Genomic DNA, 19,623 nt, shown 5'->3' with positions numbered 1-19,623 from the left:
TCACGGCGATGTGGTATATCACTGTCAACGGTAAGCAGGTGACCAGATCAAGGCTACATGCGATCCACGTGGTAGACTCACCCACGTGGACGAGCTGTGGCGTTCAAGACGACGATGAACACCGTCTTAGCTGTGGTGAGTCGGCGGCAGTGTGGCACTTAGTGAGGCAAATGTCAGCATACTTCCTTCGAGTATCGCCGAATCATATCGACCCCAAGACTATCTTATTACCGGATAAGACGTATTACCCACGCACTAAAACTAATGCAATGACGTGGCTTCGTGGACATGCACTGCATTATTTGTTTCAAGACGGCACTACGGATACTTTAGACCAGGGGCGGGCAAACGTTGCACGCGGCTCATGAGCACACAGCGCTGCACGTGTGCTGCTCGCGTGCAGGCGTCGACCGGGGCTGTGGCGACAGCCGGCAGGTTGCGGCAGTGTAGAGCCAGGCTAAGCTGCGGACGTTGATGCGAAGCGAGCACTATGTGGTGAATGTTGTATTTCAAGAAACGGAGAAGTGTAGATTTGCTATCTTTTAAAAAGTAGTGGGAGAATCATTTCTTCTTTGTGCAAAAACGTGAAAATTCGAAATATTTAATATGTGGCAGTATTCTCGCTGGTCAACGGAAATTTAGTATTGAAGGCCATTAGAATAAATTTCACAGGGACGAGTACAATTTATTGTCGGATTCTGAGCGGATGGGGAATTGACTGAGCTTAAGAAGGGCGATCTGCCGATACCAGATGAATCTGTCGTAGTTGGCCGGCCGGAGTGGCCGAGCGGTTCTAGGCACTACAGTCTGGAACCGCGCGACCGCCACGGTCGCAGGTTCGAATCCTGCCTCGGGCATGGATGTGTGTGATGTCCTTAGGTTTGTTAGGTTTAAGTAGTTCTAAGTTCTAGGGGACTGATGACCACAGCAGTTAAGTCCCATAGTGCTCAGAGCCATTTGAATTTGTCGTAGTTGCTATTGTCACGAGAGATCTGCGACTTTCTCTCGTCATGTCTCTCATCTAACTGATTTAACATTTTATGGAGCACTGTTTTCAAGTTTTCAGGACGACAACAATAATAGCCCAGTGGTATGTGCAAGTTATAAGACTGCGCTTAATATAGCGAGAGCTTGAAAACCATTTGCTGAATTAATAAGTCTCGGTTAAGAGCAAACATCAGTGATGAAAATATACGTAACTGTTTGTGTTTGTCTGTATGTAGAAATTTTGTTCCAGATATAAACGTTTTGTAAACTTCACCTGTGATAATTAAATAAAACGTGTCGTAGGTAATAGGTACTCTTTCAAACCATGATTTCTTTCAAGCACTCCTACTAACCTTATTCATACACTCAATAAAGCAAGCTAGGAAACAAAACGCATTACAGAGGAAGGAGCGGACAGAAGGTATGGTGGGGATGGGAGATAAGCGGGTGGCCAGCTTGCCCCTGTGTGCACGCGGAACACCTGTTAACTGCACGCGTGCAAGTGCACCGCACATGTGCAGGATTCCTGCCCGCCCCTGCTTTAGACATTTGGAACTATTTGCAGGAACGACATTGCAAGATCCTTCATAACCCAAAGTATCGACAATTTTTTCCAATTTATTTGTGGAGTGCGTTCCACGACCCTCCACGTAGCTGGAACATCACGGGTAAGAGAAGCTAAATTTACAAGACGATGATAGAACACTACACGGTACAACGTGGGACCTACGTTGGTCAGTACGAGAAGTCATACCTGGATGATACAACAGATGGAGAGTTTCGTCGTGAACCCTCACACTCTGTACCAGTATTTGCCCCATTTCCTCCTTTTGTCCCCGGTGTGATAAAGGTTTTCGCAGTTTTTGTTTCCCATGCAGTGCAAGATGTAGCGCTGGTTAATGGTGGTATGGATTCCACCCTTCAGTTTTGTTTCATGGCTTCCTTAGCCCCGCACTTTGTTCTCTTTCTTTATGCCTTTTTCTCCAACCATTAGCATGTTTTTAGTAATGTGCGTCCCCAACTCGACGCAACGAGTGCACTTACTACTTTTCAGTTCCTCACTGTTAAAAAAAAAAAAGTGGTAATCTTCGTGCATTCTAATCTTATGGTCGCCTGTTCGCGTCCAACTGTTTTTTTTTTTTTTACCACACTTCGGTCTAAAGTTATGAGTATGATTCAGCATCGAAGATAATTCGCTAAACATTCTACCCACCAGCAATAACAAGTATTCCAGAAACAACTCCGCAGGACAGCTCGTGGATGCGTCGCGATCATAACAGCTTACGCTCGAGCGTTTCCTTGCGCTGCAGCGGCTACCGGCCACCGGTCAGACGCCACCCGCCGCCTGAAATCCGGGGCCGCCCATATGAACGCGGCGCCACGCTTTCAGTGTATGTAGCAACTGTCATTTTCGAATTTGAAGTTCTAGTTATCGACTTGCAGTTAAGCACTGGATTTCGCATACTTGACTATCATGAAATACAGTTAAGCATTGTAAAATTGAGTCGCAAGTGGAAGTAGGTGTAACATCTGTAACACAACGTTTACTTTTGGGATAACAGAGGGGTGAATGCAGAGGAGGCAGCTAGAAAGATTTGAACTGTGTTTGGAGCGAGTGCTTTTGGGAAAAATACGCCAGAAAAAGATATTCGTGTTTTAACAAAGATCGTTCTGGCATGAATGATTTTCCACATTGAGGAAGTCTCGACTACTGATATATGTGATAGATTACCATTTTACCATCACGCGGCATTTGCATTCAACAGGCAAAGTTCAGAAGTCTGGTGTAGGAGTACTGCATGCTCTAATTCGAAACAACAAAAATCAACGGAGTGACTATTATTGAACGTCATCAGGTCACTCATCGAGCATTCCTATGCAGTACTGTTACTGGTGACGTGTTATGATGCCTTTATCGTTAACTTCCTAAGAAGAAATGAAAGGCTGAGCCCCACCAGAAGACGTAAACTCGAGGAAAGAGTAGTGTGAACATAATATTTTACATCTGATAAATCCAAAAGTGTCTTTTGGGCTACGAATTCTGCCCCCAGGGTGTGTGCAACACAGCTGGAATTTGTTGCCAACAACTGAGACACCTTTCTGTCGCAGTGTAAGAAAATCGAGCAACAAAACTACATCACCTGTGCTACTGCATGATAACGCACTATGTTGATTTGAGAAACAAAACTATCCAGGAGATTGATAGGAAAGTCGTCTCTCAGGCACTTGTATTGATAGGGATGTCCTCTCTCAAGAACTTGTCCCTCTCGTCATATATTTGTAAAATTTTACCTTTCCCGCTCTTGATCGATCAACCGTCAAAGCAATTCATTTCTAGACGAAAATACTCTTAAAACTACTCTGGTTTAATGTCATCGTTAGAACCAGTAGGTTTCTACAGGCGTAGAATTTGTAAACAACTTTAGCATTGTCATATCGTTTTAGATATCGTGAAAGAAAATTCTGCTGCTGATTAATTTCTCTTTGATAATTACTGTTGCGTTTAGTAAACTAATGGAAAATGCAATTAAAATATTCACTGTACTAAAACAAATTAAATTCAGCTTACTACAGAAACATCAAGACGGCAGTCTATCTTAATAAAGTATTAAGTTTCTGTGAGACGATTGAGCCTATTTTAACACGAATTAGTAGGATATTACCGACTTTTGACTTCGAAAAGATCTGTATTTATTTCATTTCCTGTACCATTCGTAGGTATTATGAAAATGTGACATTTCATAGATAAAATTATGTATTCACAACAACAACAAAAATGTCGGCAGAAAACAAAAGTGGCATTATGAATCTGGCAGTACGGTAAGGTTTTCACTCTGACACTAAGAGTTACTGAAAGTAGCAAGACGAATTTTGCTCGAGCGTTGTCTTACGAGTCCCTTATTGAGTTTTTATCTGCCTGCTTGTAGCTGTGCTACAAAAGATATTAAAAATCTGGCTTTCACCAAGTCTCGGAAGGCCCAACGAAAGCAGCTTGCACCTGGTTACTAAGCATGTTACCTGGGAACTGGTTTTTTCCTAAAGTGGGAAGACATCCTGTTGTGGTTGAATTGGCAAATGTCAGTCAGACGTGTGCCGTTGGTCGAAGCGTTTCGGTGTGTTGAATTTGTACCAATGATTTTTGTACAGGTTTTTTCTGTCCCAAATAGAGAGTTGAAGTCTCCCATTAGTATTTTCACGTCATCTTGGTGAATTTTGCTCATAGTATTTTCGAGTGTGTTCCAGAATTTTACGACATTGTCGGTGTTTTCCTTATTTTCGATGTTGGTGGGGACACGTGCATTGATGAGTGTATATTTTTTACTTGGGCTCTGAATGACCATAGTCATAAGTCGCTTGTTGATGGGCCGGCCGCGGTGGCCGAGCGGTTCTAGGCTCTTCAGTCCGGAATCGCGCGACTCCTACGGTCGCAGGTTCGAATCCAACCTCGGGCATGAATTTGTGTGATGTCTTTAGGTTAGTTAGGTATAAGTAGTTCTAAGTTCTAGGGGACTGATGACCTCCGCTGTTAAGTCCCATAGTGCTCAGAGCCATTGGAACCTTTTGATTGTTGATGGGTGTGATTTCTTTGACAGAGTTGATAGATCTGTGTTCGAGAAACGCAGTGCCGAAGATTGGTACGCCTTTCGCTACCTTTTGTTGTATTTTGCTCTTGAAGATGCAATGGTTTCTCTAATGCAAGGTTTCATTGTCAGTTAGTCGTGGTTCTTGAAGAGCAAGGATGAGAATTTTTTGTGGGTCGATTTCTTTTGTGAGATTATTTAGTTTTCGTGTTTGGATCAAGGTATCGATGTTTACTTTTAAATGCATGTTTTTTGCTTGTAGGGAAATTTACCAGAGATCTTCGATATTCTCTGTCGTGCTAACCTGGACTCCCCAGAATCCGAAAATCCAACTGCTGCCTGTCGACAGCCGGGTTGTGTACCACCTGGGATAAAGTTGACTTTGATTGCATAGTTCATGTTTGCTTGTGTTTCATTGGTTGTGCTTGGGTGATACCAGGACCGGACAGGACCAGAGGGTGTTGAAGCCTTTGAAAGCAAATATTTTCAGCCAAGCTCATTGAGCTAACAGACGGTGACCAGAGTAGCGGTGATTTTCACTCAGACGTGTCTGGATTTTGGGTTCAACGGATTGAGTAGCCGTTCAGGATTGTGTTAGTATTTGGTTCACCCCTAGTATTTGATTTCCTCGGTACCACCCACATGGCGGAGGGTTTCCCCTATCCGCCACACGCGATTATTATTATTGTTATTATTGTCAGTATGTCTCAGCAAATCCGATATGGCGTATCTTCCCACCACTGAAATAGATGTTTATTGTTCGATTCAGTATTTCCATCACATAAATGTGGGTTTTAATTACGTTACATTGCTACTAGTAGACATATTTCTCACTTTTTCTTAGACAGTTGCTACCTGTTACTCCATCATAGGAATTTATGTGCGGAGCATTGTTGCAATACAGACGTTCAAATTATCCGATTTCTGTAATTCCATTTCGATACCAGATCGTTCTAATCGGATTCAGCCAGGTAGTCTTAATGTGGATATCCGACTACGACCCTCATCATATGATAGACTGGGTAAACCACATTCTTAATCGGACTGTTGAATATAGATCACTTATCTATGACAGGGCCTGAATTCTTAAACACTGTGGAAAATAATAATCCAATGTGCTTATTACAAATACGTTATTTCAATAAAAATATATGAACTAACGAGATAAGTTTATTTACGGGAGCAGAACAAATGTTCAAATGTTCGAATGTGTGTGAAATCGTATGGGACTTACCTGCTAAGGTCATCAGTACCTAAGCTTACACACTACTTAACCTAAATTATCCTAAGGACAAACACACACACCCATGCCCGAGGGAGGACTCGAACCTCCGCCGGGATCAGCCACGCAGCCCATGACTGCAGCGCCTCTGACCGCTCGGCTAATCCCGCGCGGCTACTAAAAGTATACTCGTCCACAAAACCCATGTGGACAATTATCTGATAATCGGTCAAGCTTTGCTTTGTCGCAGCTCTTTAGGATACAAGTCCTTTTACTTTCAGGCTCCTCCTTACAATTCTTGCAATGCAAGGTAATTGAAAAAACTCATCCACTCGACGCCAACTGAGGAACTGACTGGTGCATGTGTTGTTCAACACACAGTAGTTGTCACCCTCACTGGAATCAATGACTGTGTGTGTGTGTGTGTGTGTGTGTGTGTGTGTGTGTGTGAGTGAGTTTTCAAAAAATGGTGCAAATGGCTCTGAGCACTATGGGACTTAACTTCTAAGGTCATCAGTCCCCTAGAACTTAGAACTACTTAAACCTAACTAACCTAAGGACATCGCAAACATCCATGCCCAAGTCAGGATTCGAACCTGCGACCGTAGCGGTCGATCGGTTCCAGACTGTAGCGCCTTTAACCGCTTGGCCACCACGGCCGGCAGTGAGTTTTCGTGTTCATGCACAATCTGAATCAGTACTATTAACATTAGAGAGACAACCGGCAATAAATATTGCATCAAATATGACTGTAAAGTATGTTAATGCGATGGGAAGTTACAAACTGAATTTTCACCCAACCCACGTCCTGCATATTAAGTTAAGTAAGATGTATTAACTCCATAGTATCTTTAGCAGAAACAGTGCGCTCTTGTTGTCGAGGCCTGCGACAAGCGCAGCGATCAGCAGTGCCCAATGCCGCCGCGATTTGTTTATGTTGGCTGAGCGTGGACAATGCAGCATACGCTTCGCCATAAATTGAGAGAAATCACCTTGTCTCTGACTGCAGTGAGCGGATATCACTGCCTGCGTGTTCTTATATTAACCAACGGGAGACTCTACTCTCAGGTGCCATGGAGCAATTGCAACGCGTATCATGTCATTAGTCATCAGAATATTAACCAGTGATGAAATGTCCACTCTATTTTAATCCCAAGAAAATAGGAACCTTCTCACAAAGGAATGTGAGGTGATATCAAAATTTATCCAACATACAAAAATTAACTGCAGGGCTTTCATGTATGCAGTAGTAGCACACAAGGAAATATTATGTCTTGGAATCGTATATTTCATTTCCTCTTCTCATATTAACGCCTTTGTTTTAGAATGAAGTGAGAAAATTAACACGAAAAACTTAAGTTCCTAAGAAGCATATAAGTCATTTCCTCTTCTCATATCATAGCTTTTGTTGTAGTATGAGATAAAAAAATAAACATTTTAGGGTTCTGAAACATAATATGACACCAGATTCTTATCGTAGGCGCTATCGGAAACGCAAAAAGCAGGGAGCTGTCCATTCTTTTGTCCAAAAGTCTGTTTCCTTTCATGCATTACTCACGCTAGGAGATTCTTATTTAAGGACTTGTGGGCATCAAGTTCTTCAGCAGAACAAGCCTTATGTTATTGTGCTAATTACGGTGTGGAAAAAATGCAACAAAGACGAGTTCCCCTTGAGCAGTGAGGATATTTGCACATATCTGTATTCAGCAATGACTGCCAGCTGCCACAACACTTCACAGAATCCTTGCGGCAGGCAACATAACTGTGCGTGCACTTCAGACTTCATTCAGTGAGACGTCAGGAGATCGTTGGAAACGTCAAATTAACGTTGCTTTCCGAGTCGTATTCAATCCAGAATGAGGTGTTATTAAGGTAGTTGAACGTTCTAGCAATTACACTTCTATAATTCCCATATGAGTATTCCGATAGCCAAAAGAACCCGTTAGTGTGAAACCATCTGGAACTGCATTAACATCAAACTGCAAGAGCTTGAGACAATACGTGGACTCTTCTCTTTGCTACTTAAGTAAAGATAGTATTGTGGCGTCGTCGCTTGTCTTTATTTGGCCTCAGCTTGAGTAATCCGATTTATGAACATAGTACTACATTCGCGGGCTGCTAATGATACAGTATGACTACAGAGATCATCGTGCGGGTATTACATTAATTCTGCAATGAACTGCTTAAAAAATATTACCCTCAGCTATGCAGCTGGAATGACTCATTACACAGGTACTCTATGTTTCACTTGGTTAAGTGATCAGTTCGTGTCCGCAGCTCGTGGTCGTGCGGTAGCGTTCTCGCTTCCCACGCCCGGGTTCCCGGGTTCAATGGTTCAAATGCCTCTGAGCACTATGGGACTTAACTTCTGAGGTCATCAGTCCCCTAGAACTTAGAACTACTTAAACCTAACTAACCTAAGGACATCAGACACATCCATGCCCGAGACTGGAGTCGAACCTGAGACCGTAGCTGTGCGCGGTACCAGACTGTAGCGCCTAGAACCACTCGGCCACCCTGGCCGGCATACTTGTATACTGATCATTCGTTATTTGACTAAATATGAACTAAAATCTAATTCGCATGTATATGACATGGGTTAGCGCCGACACAAAGGTATGACTAAGGATTGGATGCCGTTGGACTCCCGTTATTTTTATGGCAAGACAAATGTTCGCAAATCACCTCTATCGCCTCAAAAAATATCGAAGGACCGACGTCCACACTGTCACAGCGCGTTGAAATATAGCAACGACGGCAGATGAAAATTTGTGACCGATTGCGCTTCGAACCTAGACCTCCTGCTTACTATGCAGACGTGCTGACCACTGCACTATTTTTTTTAAGTTTGAGAAAACTTTCAGCACCAGGTAGGCGGAGGCAAAGAGGGCAGGGGTCGAAAATCCGACGCCTGGCCACAATGCCTCCCCCATACCTGTCACTGAGCAGCTGCATTATTCACATGTATTCCATGTTTGCACTCATATATTCCTTTAAATTGTAGAACAAAATTGAAGTAGTAATTAAGGTAAAATAAATTACAGAATGTCGCCTCCAATGGCGTGCGTTCGAACTGAAGAGAGTCTCCATCTCGGGTTGTGGTTAAGGGCGAATCCCAACCCATGGCCACGACCAATTGGGAGCGGAAACGTAATGTCATCGGAACCTTGTTGAAGGACCATGACTTGCGATCGTTAGACTGATGGCAGAAAGTTCAGTTTATAAATACAGACATACTTAGCAAAATTTATCATGTCGCAGCAGTCTTAGCGATACTGCAGGTCACTGCACATAAAATATTAGCTTTAGCCTCTTGGTATGTGTGGAAAGAAAATATCTTCAAAGTATTCTTCCACACGGCGACTTTGCAGAGGCAAAACAGAGGACTTGGAATTAAAGACGTGCCTTTAAACTAATACATGCCACTAAGACAAGCATCACGAAACTTCTGTTCCTCTCGTTTGATCCTGGGGATAGGAACGCTCCTGTTAATGTAGCACGCCAGCCTAGATTACGTGCGAAAGTACTACGGCGATTGGAGCTGTATAAAACTTCCACCAGCACAAACCAACACTAGAACCGTCTATGATTATATTACCAGACATCGTCTATACAAATCAACTCCGGTAAATTAACCTACAAAAAACTGGAGGAACGTCTGGAAGAATATCAACAGTAAAATTATACCAACTAGAGAGTGTTGTATGGTGCGACGTTGTAAACGAAACCATACCCACAGCGGAACGATTATGAAAAATCAAACTGAGACCATCTCCATACTGCGACAAATGTGGGCTTGTAGAAACTGTAGCGCACACCTTCTTATGTGAAAATGGACACAGAATTTGGGACTGGACTAAGAAGAAATTAGCACTATCAACAGAACCGCAGAAAGTCATATACCGATAACTGAAGCTTTACAACCCGAAAATGTTACCCGTCCGCAAAGAATAACAGTTATTCGTGGCTCCTGGGACAATTTGTGTTTTACGTCGGAATAAACAAAACTTAGAACTTAGAAGAGTGCATGTTTTATATTGCAGAAGAACATTATAAGCTAAAGAAGAATAACAAATATAAGGATTAGTTTAAAAATTTTTTATCTATTGCTTTGAGTGGGCTACAAAGAGGAGGACAGTTTTATTGATTAGAAGCAGAATACTATTCTTCCACTTTTTTTCATTCCTGGAATATTCTTTTACGTTGGTTCTAAAATCAGAACTGTTCTAACTTCGCATAGCCCCTCCGGCTCCGAAACTTCTTCCATTTGTTGAAAAATAAATGGCTTCGTTACAGACCTCATATGCATCCAGTGCATAATAACTTAAATTGTGAATATATTTATGAATGAATGTTTGTTATTTATTTTTCCGTCACCCTGTTCACTGTTATAAGTTATGTTCCACAAAGAACGCACGCCATTGGAGGCGACAATCTGTAATTTATTTTACCTTAATTACTACTTCAATATTGTTCTACAATTTAAAGCAATATATGGGTGCAAACGTGGAATACATGGGAATTATGCAGCTGCTCAGTGACAGGTAGGGGAAGGCATTGTGTTCAGGCCTCGGATCTCCGACCACTGCCCTCTTTGCCTCCGCCTACCTGGTGCTGAAAGTTTTCTCAAACTTAAAAAAAAAAAATAGTGCTGTGGTCAGCACGTCTGTCTAGTAAGCAGGAGGTCTAGGTTCGAAGCTCAGTTGGTCACAAATTTTCATCTGCCGTCGTTGCTGTATTTCAACGCGCTGTGGCAGTGTGGACGTCGGTCCTTCGATATTTTTTGAGGCGATAGAGGTGATTTGCGAACATTTGTCTTGCCATAAAAATAACGGAACTCCAACGGCTTCCAATCCTTGGTCATACCTTTGTGCCGGCGCTAACCCATGTAATATACATGCGAATTAGATTTTAGTTTATATTTAGTCAAATAACGAATGGTCAGTATACAAGTATGCCAGCCAGGGCGGCCGAGAGGTTCTAGGCGCTACAGTCTGGAACCGCGCGACAGCTAAGGTCTCAGGTTCGACTCCAGTCTCGGGCATGGATGTGTCTGATGTCCTTAGGTTAGTTAGGTTTAAGTAGTTCTAAGTTCTAGCGGACTGATGACCTCAGACGTTAAGTCCCATAGCGCCCAGAGCCATTTGAACCATTTTTTAAGTATACAAGTATTTACAAACAGTAGAAGCAGGATTGCAGCGAACTGATCAAATGGTTCAAATGGCTCTGAGCACTATGGGACTTAACATCTATGGTCATCAGTCCCCTAGAACTTAGAACTACTTAAACCTAACTAACCTAAGGACATCAGACAACACCCAGTCATCAAGAGGCAGAGAAAATCCCTGACCCCGCCGTGAATCGAACCCGGGAGCCGGCCGGTGTGGCCGTGCGGTTCTAAGCGCTTCAGTTTCGCACCGCGTGTCCGCTACGGTCGCAGGTTCGAATCCTGCCTCGGGCATGGATGTGTGTGATGTCCTTAGGGTAGTTAGGTTTAAGTAGTTCTAAGTTCTAGGGGACTGATGACCTCAGAAGTTAAGTCCCATAGTGCTCAGAGCCATTTGAACCATTGAACCCGGGAACCCGGGCGTGGGAAGCGAGAACGCTACCGCACGACCAAGAGCTGCGAACACGAACTGATCACTTAACCAAGTGAAACATAGAGTACCTGTGTAATGAGTCATTCCAGCTGCATTGCTGAGGGTAATATTTTTTAAGCAATTCGCCGGCCGGTGTGGCCGTGCGGTTAAAGGCGCTGCAGTCTGGAACCGCAAGACCGCTACGGTCGCAGGTTCGAATCCTGCCTCGGGCATGGATGTTTGTGATGTCCTTAGGTTAGTTAGGTTTAACTAGTTCTAAGTTCTAGGGGACTAATGACCTCAGCAGTTGAGTCCCATAGTGCTCAGAGCAATTTGAACCATTTTTTTTTTAAGCAATTCATTGCAGAATTAATGTAATACCCGCACGATGATCTCTGTAGTCATACTGTATCATTAGCAGCCCGCGAATGTAGTACTAAGTTCGTTAAATCGGATTACTCAAACTGAGGCCAAATAAAGATAAGCGACGACGCCACAACACTATCTTTACTTAAGTAGCAAAGAGAAGAGTCCACGTATTGTCTCAAGCTCTTGCAGTTTGATGCCCACAAGTTCTTAAATAAGAATCTCCTAGCGTGAGTAATGCATGAAAGGAAACAGACTTTTGGACAAAAGAATGGACAGCTCCCTGCTTTTTGCGTTTCCGATAGCGCCTACGATAAGAATCTGGTGTCATATTATGTTTCAGAACCCTAAAATGTTTATTTTTTTACCTCATATTGCAACAAAAGCTATGATATGCGAAGAGGAAATAACTTATATGCTTCTTAGGAACTTAAGTTTTTCGTGTTAATTTTCTCACTTCATTCTAAAACAAGGGCGTTAATATGAGAAGAGGAAATGAAATATACGATTCCAAGACATAATATTTCCTTGTGTGCTACTACTGCATACATGAAAGCCCTGCAGTTAATTTTTGTATGTTGGATAAATTTTGATATCACGTCACATTCCTTTGTGAGAAGGTTCCTATTTTCTTGGGATTAAAATAGAGTGGACATTTCATCACTGGTTAATATTCTGATGACTAATGACATGATACGCGTTGCAATTGCTCCATGGCACCTGTGAGTAGAGTCTCCCGTTGGTTACTATACGAACACGCAGGCAGTGATATCCGCTCACTGCAGTCAGAGACAAGGTGATTTCTTTCAGTTTATGGCGAAGCGTCTGCTGCAGTGTCCACGCTCAGCCAACATAAACAAATCGCGGCGGCATTGGGCACTGCTGATCGCTGCGCTTGTCGCAGACCTCGACAACAAGAGCGCACTGTCTCTGCTAACGATACTATGGAGTTAATACATCTTACTTAACGTAATATGCAGGACGTGGGTTGGGTGAAAATTCAGTTTGTTACTTCCCATCGCATTAACATACTTTACAGTCATATTTGATGCAATATTTATTGCCGGTTGTCTCTCTAATGTTAATAGTACTGATTCAGATTGTGCATGAACACGAAAACTCACTGCCGGCCGTGGTGGCCAAGCGGTTAAAGGCGCTACAGTCTGGAACCGATCGACCGCTACGGTCGCAGGTTCGAATCCTGACTTGGGCATGGATGTTTGTGATGTCCTTAGGTTAGTTAGGTTTAAGTAGTTCTAAGTTCTAGGGGACTGATGACCTTAGAAGTTAAGTCCCATAGTGCTCAGAGCCATTTGCACCATTTTTTGAAAACTCACTCACACACACACACACACACACACACACACACACACACACAGTCATTGATTCCAGTGAGGGTGACAACTACTGTGTGTTGAACAACACATGCACCAGTCAGTTCCTCAGTTGGCGTCGAGTGGATGAGTTTTTTCAATTACCTTGCATTGCAAGAATTGTAAGGAGGAGCCCGAAAGTAAAAGGACTTGTATCCTAAAGAGCTGCGACAAAGCAAAGCTTGACCGATTATCAGATAATTGTCCACATGGGTTTTGTGGACGAGTATACTTTTAGTAGCCGCGCGGGATTAGCCGAGCGGTCAGAGGCGCTGCAGTCATGGGCTGCGTGGCTGATCCCGGCGGAGGTTCGAGTCCTCCCTCGGGCATGGGTGTGTGTGTTTGTCCTTAGGATAATTTAGGTTAAGTAGTGTTTAAGCTTAGGTACTGATGACCTTAGCAGGTAAGTCCCATACGATTTCACACACATTCGAACATTTGAACATTTGTTCTGCTCCCGTAAATAAACTTATCTCGTTAGTTCATATATTTATATTGAAATAACGTATTTGTAATAAGCACATTGGATTATTATTTTCCACAGTGTTTAAGAATTCAGGCCCTGTCATAGATAAGTGATCTATATTCAACAGTCCGATTAAGAATGTGGTTTACCCAGTCTATCATATGATGAGGGTCGTAGTCGGATATCCACATTAAGACTACCTGGCTGAATCCGATTAGAACGATCTGGTATCGAAATGAAATTACAGAAATCGGATAATTTGAACGTCTGTATTGCAACAATGCTCCGCACATAAATTCCTATGATGGAGTAACAGGTAGCAACTGTCTAAGAAAAAGTGAGAAATATGTCTACTAGTAGCAATGTAACGTAATTAAAACCCACATTTATGTGATGGAAATACTGAATCGAACAATACACATCTATTTCATTGGTGGGAAGTTACACCATATCGGATTTGCTGAGACATAATGACAATAACAACAATAATAATAATCGCGTGTGGCGGATAGGGGAAACCCTCCGCCATGTGGGTGGTACCGAGGAAATCAAATACTAGGGGTGAACCAAATACTAACACAATCCTGAACGGCTACTCAATCCGTTGAACCCAAAATCCAGACACGTCTGAGTGAAAATCACCGCTACTCTGGTCACCGTCTGTTAGCTCAATGAGCTTGGCTGAAAATATTTGCTTTCAAAGGCTTCAACACCCTCTGGTCCTGTCCGGTCCTGGTATCACCCAAGCACAACCAATGAAACACAAGCAAACATGAACTATGCAATCAAAGTCAACTTTATCCCAGGTGGTACACAACCCGGCTGTCGACAGGCAGCAGTTGGATTTTCGGATTCTGGGGAGTCCAGGTTAGCACGACAGAGAATATCGAAGATCTCTGGTAAATTTCCCTACAAGCAAAAAACATGCATTTAAAAGTAAACATCGATACCTTGATCCAAACACGAAAACTAAATAATCTCACAAAAGAAATCGACCCACAAAAAATTCTCATCCTTGCTCTTCAAGAACCACGACTAACTGACAATGAAACCTTGCATTAGAGAAACCATTGCATCTTCAAGAGCAAAATACAACAAAAGGTAGCGAAAGGCGTACCAATCTTCGGCACTGCGTTTCTCGAACACAGATCTATCAACTCTGTCAAAGAAATCACACCCATCAACAATCAAAAGGTTCCAATGGCTCTGAGCACTATGGGACTTAACAGCGGAGGTCATCAGTCCCCTAGAACTTAGAACTACTTATACCTAACTAACCTAAAGACATCACACAAATTCATGCCCGAGGTTGGATTCGAACCTGCGACCGTAGGAGTCGCGCGATTCCGGACTGAAGAGCCTAGAACCGCTCGGCCACCGCGGCCGGCCCATCAACAAGCGACTTATGACTATGGTCATTCAGAGCCCAAGTAAAAAATATACACTCATCAATGCACGTGTCCCCACCAACATCGAAAATAAGGAAAACACCGACAATGTCGAAAAATTCTGGAACACACTCGAAAATACTATGAGCAAAATTCACCAAGATGACGTGAAAATACTAATGGGAGACTTCAACTCTCTATTTGGGACAGAAAAAACCTGTACAAAAATCATTGGTACAAATTCAACACACCGAAACGCTTCGACCAACGGCACACGTCTGACTGACATTTGCCAATTCAACCACAACAGGATGTCTTCCCACTTTAGGAAAAAACCAGTTCCCAGGTAACATGCTTAGTAACCAGGTGCAAGCTGCTTTCGTTGGGCCTTCCGAGACTTGGTGAAAGCCAGATTTTTAATATCTTTTGTAGCACAGCTACAAGCAGGCAGATAAAAACTCAATAAGGGACTCGTAAGACAACGCTCGAGCAAAATTCGTCTTGCTACTTTCAGTAACTCTTAGTGTCAGAGTGAAAACCTTACCGTACTGCCAGATTCATAATGCCACTTTTGTTTTCTGCCGACATTTTTGTTGTTGTTGTGAATACATAATTTTATCTATGAAATGTCACATTTTCATAATACCTACGAATGGTACAGGAAATGAAATAAATACAGATCTTTTCGAAGTCAAAAGTCGGTAATATCCTACTAATTCGTGTTAAAATAGGCTCAATCGTCTCACAGAAACTTAATACTTTATTAAGATAGACTGCCGTCTTGATGTTTCTGTAGTAAGCTGAATTTAATTTGTTTTAGTACAGTGAATATTTTAATTGCATTTTCCATTAGTTTACTAAACGCAACAGTAATTATCAAAGAGAAATTAATCAGCAGCAGAATTTTCTTTCACGATATCTAAAACGATATGACAATGCTAAAGTTGTTTACAAATTCTACGCCTGTAGAAACCTACTGGTTCTAACGATGACATTAAACCAGAGTAGTTTTAAGAGTATTTTCGTCTAGAAATGAATTGCTTTGACGGTTGATCGATCAAGAGCGGGAAAGGTAAAATTTTACAAATATATGACGAGAGGGACAAGTTCTTGAGAGAGGACATCCCTATCAATACAAGTGCCTGAGAGACGACTTTCCTATCAATCTCCTGGATAGTTTTGTTTCTCAAATCAACATAGTGCGTTATCATGCAGTAGCACAGGTGATGTAGTTTTGTTGCTCGATTTTCTTACACTGCGACAGAAAGGTGTCTCAGTTGTTGGCAACAAATTCCAGCTGTGTTGCACACACCCTGGGGGCAGAATTCGTAGCCCAAAAGACACTTTTGGATTTATCAGATGTAAAATATTATGTTCACACTACTCTTTCCTCGAGTTTACGTCTTCTGGTGGGGCTCAGCCTTTCATTTCTTCTTAGGAAGTTAACGATAAAGGCATCATAACACGTCACCAGTAACAGTACTGCATAGGAATGCTCGATGAGTGACCTGATGACGTTCAATAATAGTCACTCCGTTGATTTTTGTTGTTTCGAATTAGAGCATGCAGTACTCCTACACCAGACTTCTGAACTTTGCCTGTTGAATGCAAATGCCGCGTGATGGTAAAATGGTAATCTATCACATATATCAGTAGTCGAGACTTCCTCAATGTGGAAAATCATTCATGCCAGAACGATCTTTGTTAAAACACGAATATCTTTTTCTGGCGTATTTTTCCCAAAAGTACTCGCTCCAAACACAGTTCAAATCTTTCTAGCTGCCTCCTCTGCATTCACCCCTCTGTTATCCCAAAAGTAAACGTTGTGTTACAGATGTTACACCTACTTCCACTTGCGACTCAATTTTACAATGCTTAACTGTATTTCATGATAGTCAAGTATGCGAAATCCAGTGCTTAACTGCAAGTCGATAACTAGAACTTCAAATTCGAAAATGACAGTTGCTACATACACTGAAAGCGTGGCGCCGCGTTCATATGGGCGGCCCCGGATTTCAGGCGGCGGGTGGCGTCTGACCGGTGGCCGGTAGCCGCTGCAGCGCAAGGAAACGCTCGAGCGTAAGCTGTTATGATCGCGACGCATCCACGAGCTGTCCTGCGGAGTTGTTTCTGGAATACTTGTTATTGCTGGTGGGTAGAATGTTTAGCGAATTATCTTCGATGCTGAATCATACTCATAACTTTAGACCGAAGTGTGGTAAAAAAAAAAAAAACAGTTGGACGCGAACAGGCGACCATAAGATTAGAATGCACGAAGATTACCACTTTTTTTTTTTTAACAGTGAGGAACTGAAAAGTAGTAAGTGCACTCGTTGCGTCGAGTTGGGGACGCACATTACTAAAAACATGCTAATGGTTGGAGAAAAAGGCATAAAGAAAGAGAACAAAGTGCGGGGCTAAGGAAGCCATGAAACAAAACTGAAGGGTGGAATCCATACCACCATTAACCAGCGCTACATCTTGCACCGCATGGGAAACAAAAACTGCGAAAACCTTTATCACACCGGGGACAAAAGGAGGAAATGGGGCAAATACTGGTACAGAGTGTGAGGGTTCACGACGAAACTCTCCATCTGTTGTATCATCCAGGTATGACTTCTCGTACTGACCAACGTAGGTCCCACGTTGTACCGTGTAGTGTTCTATCATCGTCTTGTAAATTTAGCTTCTCTTACCCGTGATGTTCCAGCTACGTGGAGGGTCGTGGAACGCACTCCACAAATAAATTGGAAAAAATTGTCGATACTTTGGGTTATGAAGGATCTTGCAATGTCGTTCCTGCAAATAGTTCCAAAAGTCTAAAGCAGGGGCGGGCAGGAATCCTGCACATGTGCGGTGCACTTGCACGCGTGCAGTTAACAGGTGTTCCGCGTGCACACAGGGGCAAGCTGGCCACCCGCTTATCTCCCATCCCCACCATACCTTCTGTCCGCTCCTTCCTCTGTAATGCGTTTTGTTTCCTGACTTGCTTTATTGAGTGTATGAATAAGGTTAGTAGGAGTGCTTGAAAGAAATCATGGTTTGAAAGAGTACCTATTACCTATGACACGTTTTATTTAATTATCACAGGTGGAGTTTACAAAACGTTTATATCTGGAACAAAATTTCTACATACAGACAAACACAAACAGTTACGTAAATTTTCATCACTGATGTTTGCTCTTAACCGAGACTTATTAATTCAGCAAATGGTTCTCCAGCTCTCTCTATATTAAGCGCAGTCTTATAACTTGCACATACCACTGGGCTATTATTGTTGTCGTCCTGAAAACTTGAAAACAGTGCTCCATAAAATGTTAAATCAGTTAGATGAGAGACATGACGAGAGAAAGTCGCAGATCTCTCGTGACAATAGCAACTACGACAAATTCAAATGGCTCTAAACACTATGGGACTTAACTGCTGTGGTCATCAGTCCCCTAGAACTTAGATCTACTTAAACCTAACAAACCTAAGGACATCACACACTTCCATGCCCGAGGCAGGATTCGAACCTGCGACCGTAGCGGTCGCGCGGTTCCAGACTGTAGTGCCTAGAACCGCTCGGCCACTCCGGCCGGCCAACTAAGACAGATTCATCTGGTATCGTCAGATCGCTCTTCTTAAGCTCAGTCAATTCCCCATCAGCTCAGAATCCGACAATAAATTGTACTCGTCCTTGTGAAATTTATTCTAATGGCCTTCAAATCAAATGGCTCTGAGCACTATGGGACTTAACTTCTGTGGCCATCAGTCCCCTAGAACTTAGAACTACTTAAACCTAAGGACATCACACACATCCATGCCCGAGGCAGGATTCGAACCTGCGACCGTAGCAGTCGAATGGTCTTCAATACTAAACTTCCGTTGACCAGCGAGAATACTGCCACATATTAAATATTTCGAATTTTCACGTTTTTGCACAAAGAAAAAAATGATTCTCCCCTTACTTTTTAAAAGATAGCAAATCTCCACTTCTCCGTTTCTTGAAATACAACGTTCACTACATAGTGCTCGCTTCGCATCAACGTCCGCAGCTTAGCCTGGCTCTACACTGCCGCAACCTGCCGGCTGTCGCCACAGCCCCGGTCGACGCCTGCACGCGAGCAGCACACGTGCAGCGCTGTGTGCTCATGAGCCGCGTGCAACGTTTGCCCGCCCCTGGTCTAAAGTATCCGTAGTGCCGTCTTGAAACAAATAATGCAGTGCATGTCCACGAAGCCACGTCATTGCATTAGTTTTAGTGCGTGGGTAATACGTCTTATCCGGTAATAAGATAGTCTTGGGGTCGATATGATTCGGCGATACTCGAAGGAAGTATGCTGACATTTGCCTCGCTAAGTGCCACACTGCCGCCGACTCACCACAGCTAAGACGGTGTTCATCGTCGTCTTGAACGCCACAGCTCGTCCACGTGGGTGAGTCTACCACGTGGATCGCATGTAGCCTTGATCTGGTCACCTGCTTACCGTTGACAGTGATATACCACATCGCCGTGACGTCAGTGTCCAGTGTTACGTGGTGAATTGTCCTCCACACTACTCGCCAGTTGACGTTCGGGTGCTTCCTCTCCACGACGTTATCGGGTCGTCCACGTTGCAGGACCCGATAAACCGTCTTTGCCATCGCCAGTTGGGTCGCTGGTAAGGCAAGTCGAACGT

Source organism: Schistocerca piceifrons, chromosome X (genome assembly GCF_021461385.2).
Source record: "Schistocerca piceifrons isolate TAMUIC-IGC-003096 chromosome X, iqSchPice1.1, whole genome shotgun sequence".
NCBI classification, from domain to species: Eukaryota; Metazoa; Arthropoda; class Insecta; order Orthoptera; family Acrididae; genus Schistocerca; species Schistocerca piceifrons.
This window is presented reverse-complemented; position numbering follows the sequence as displayed.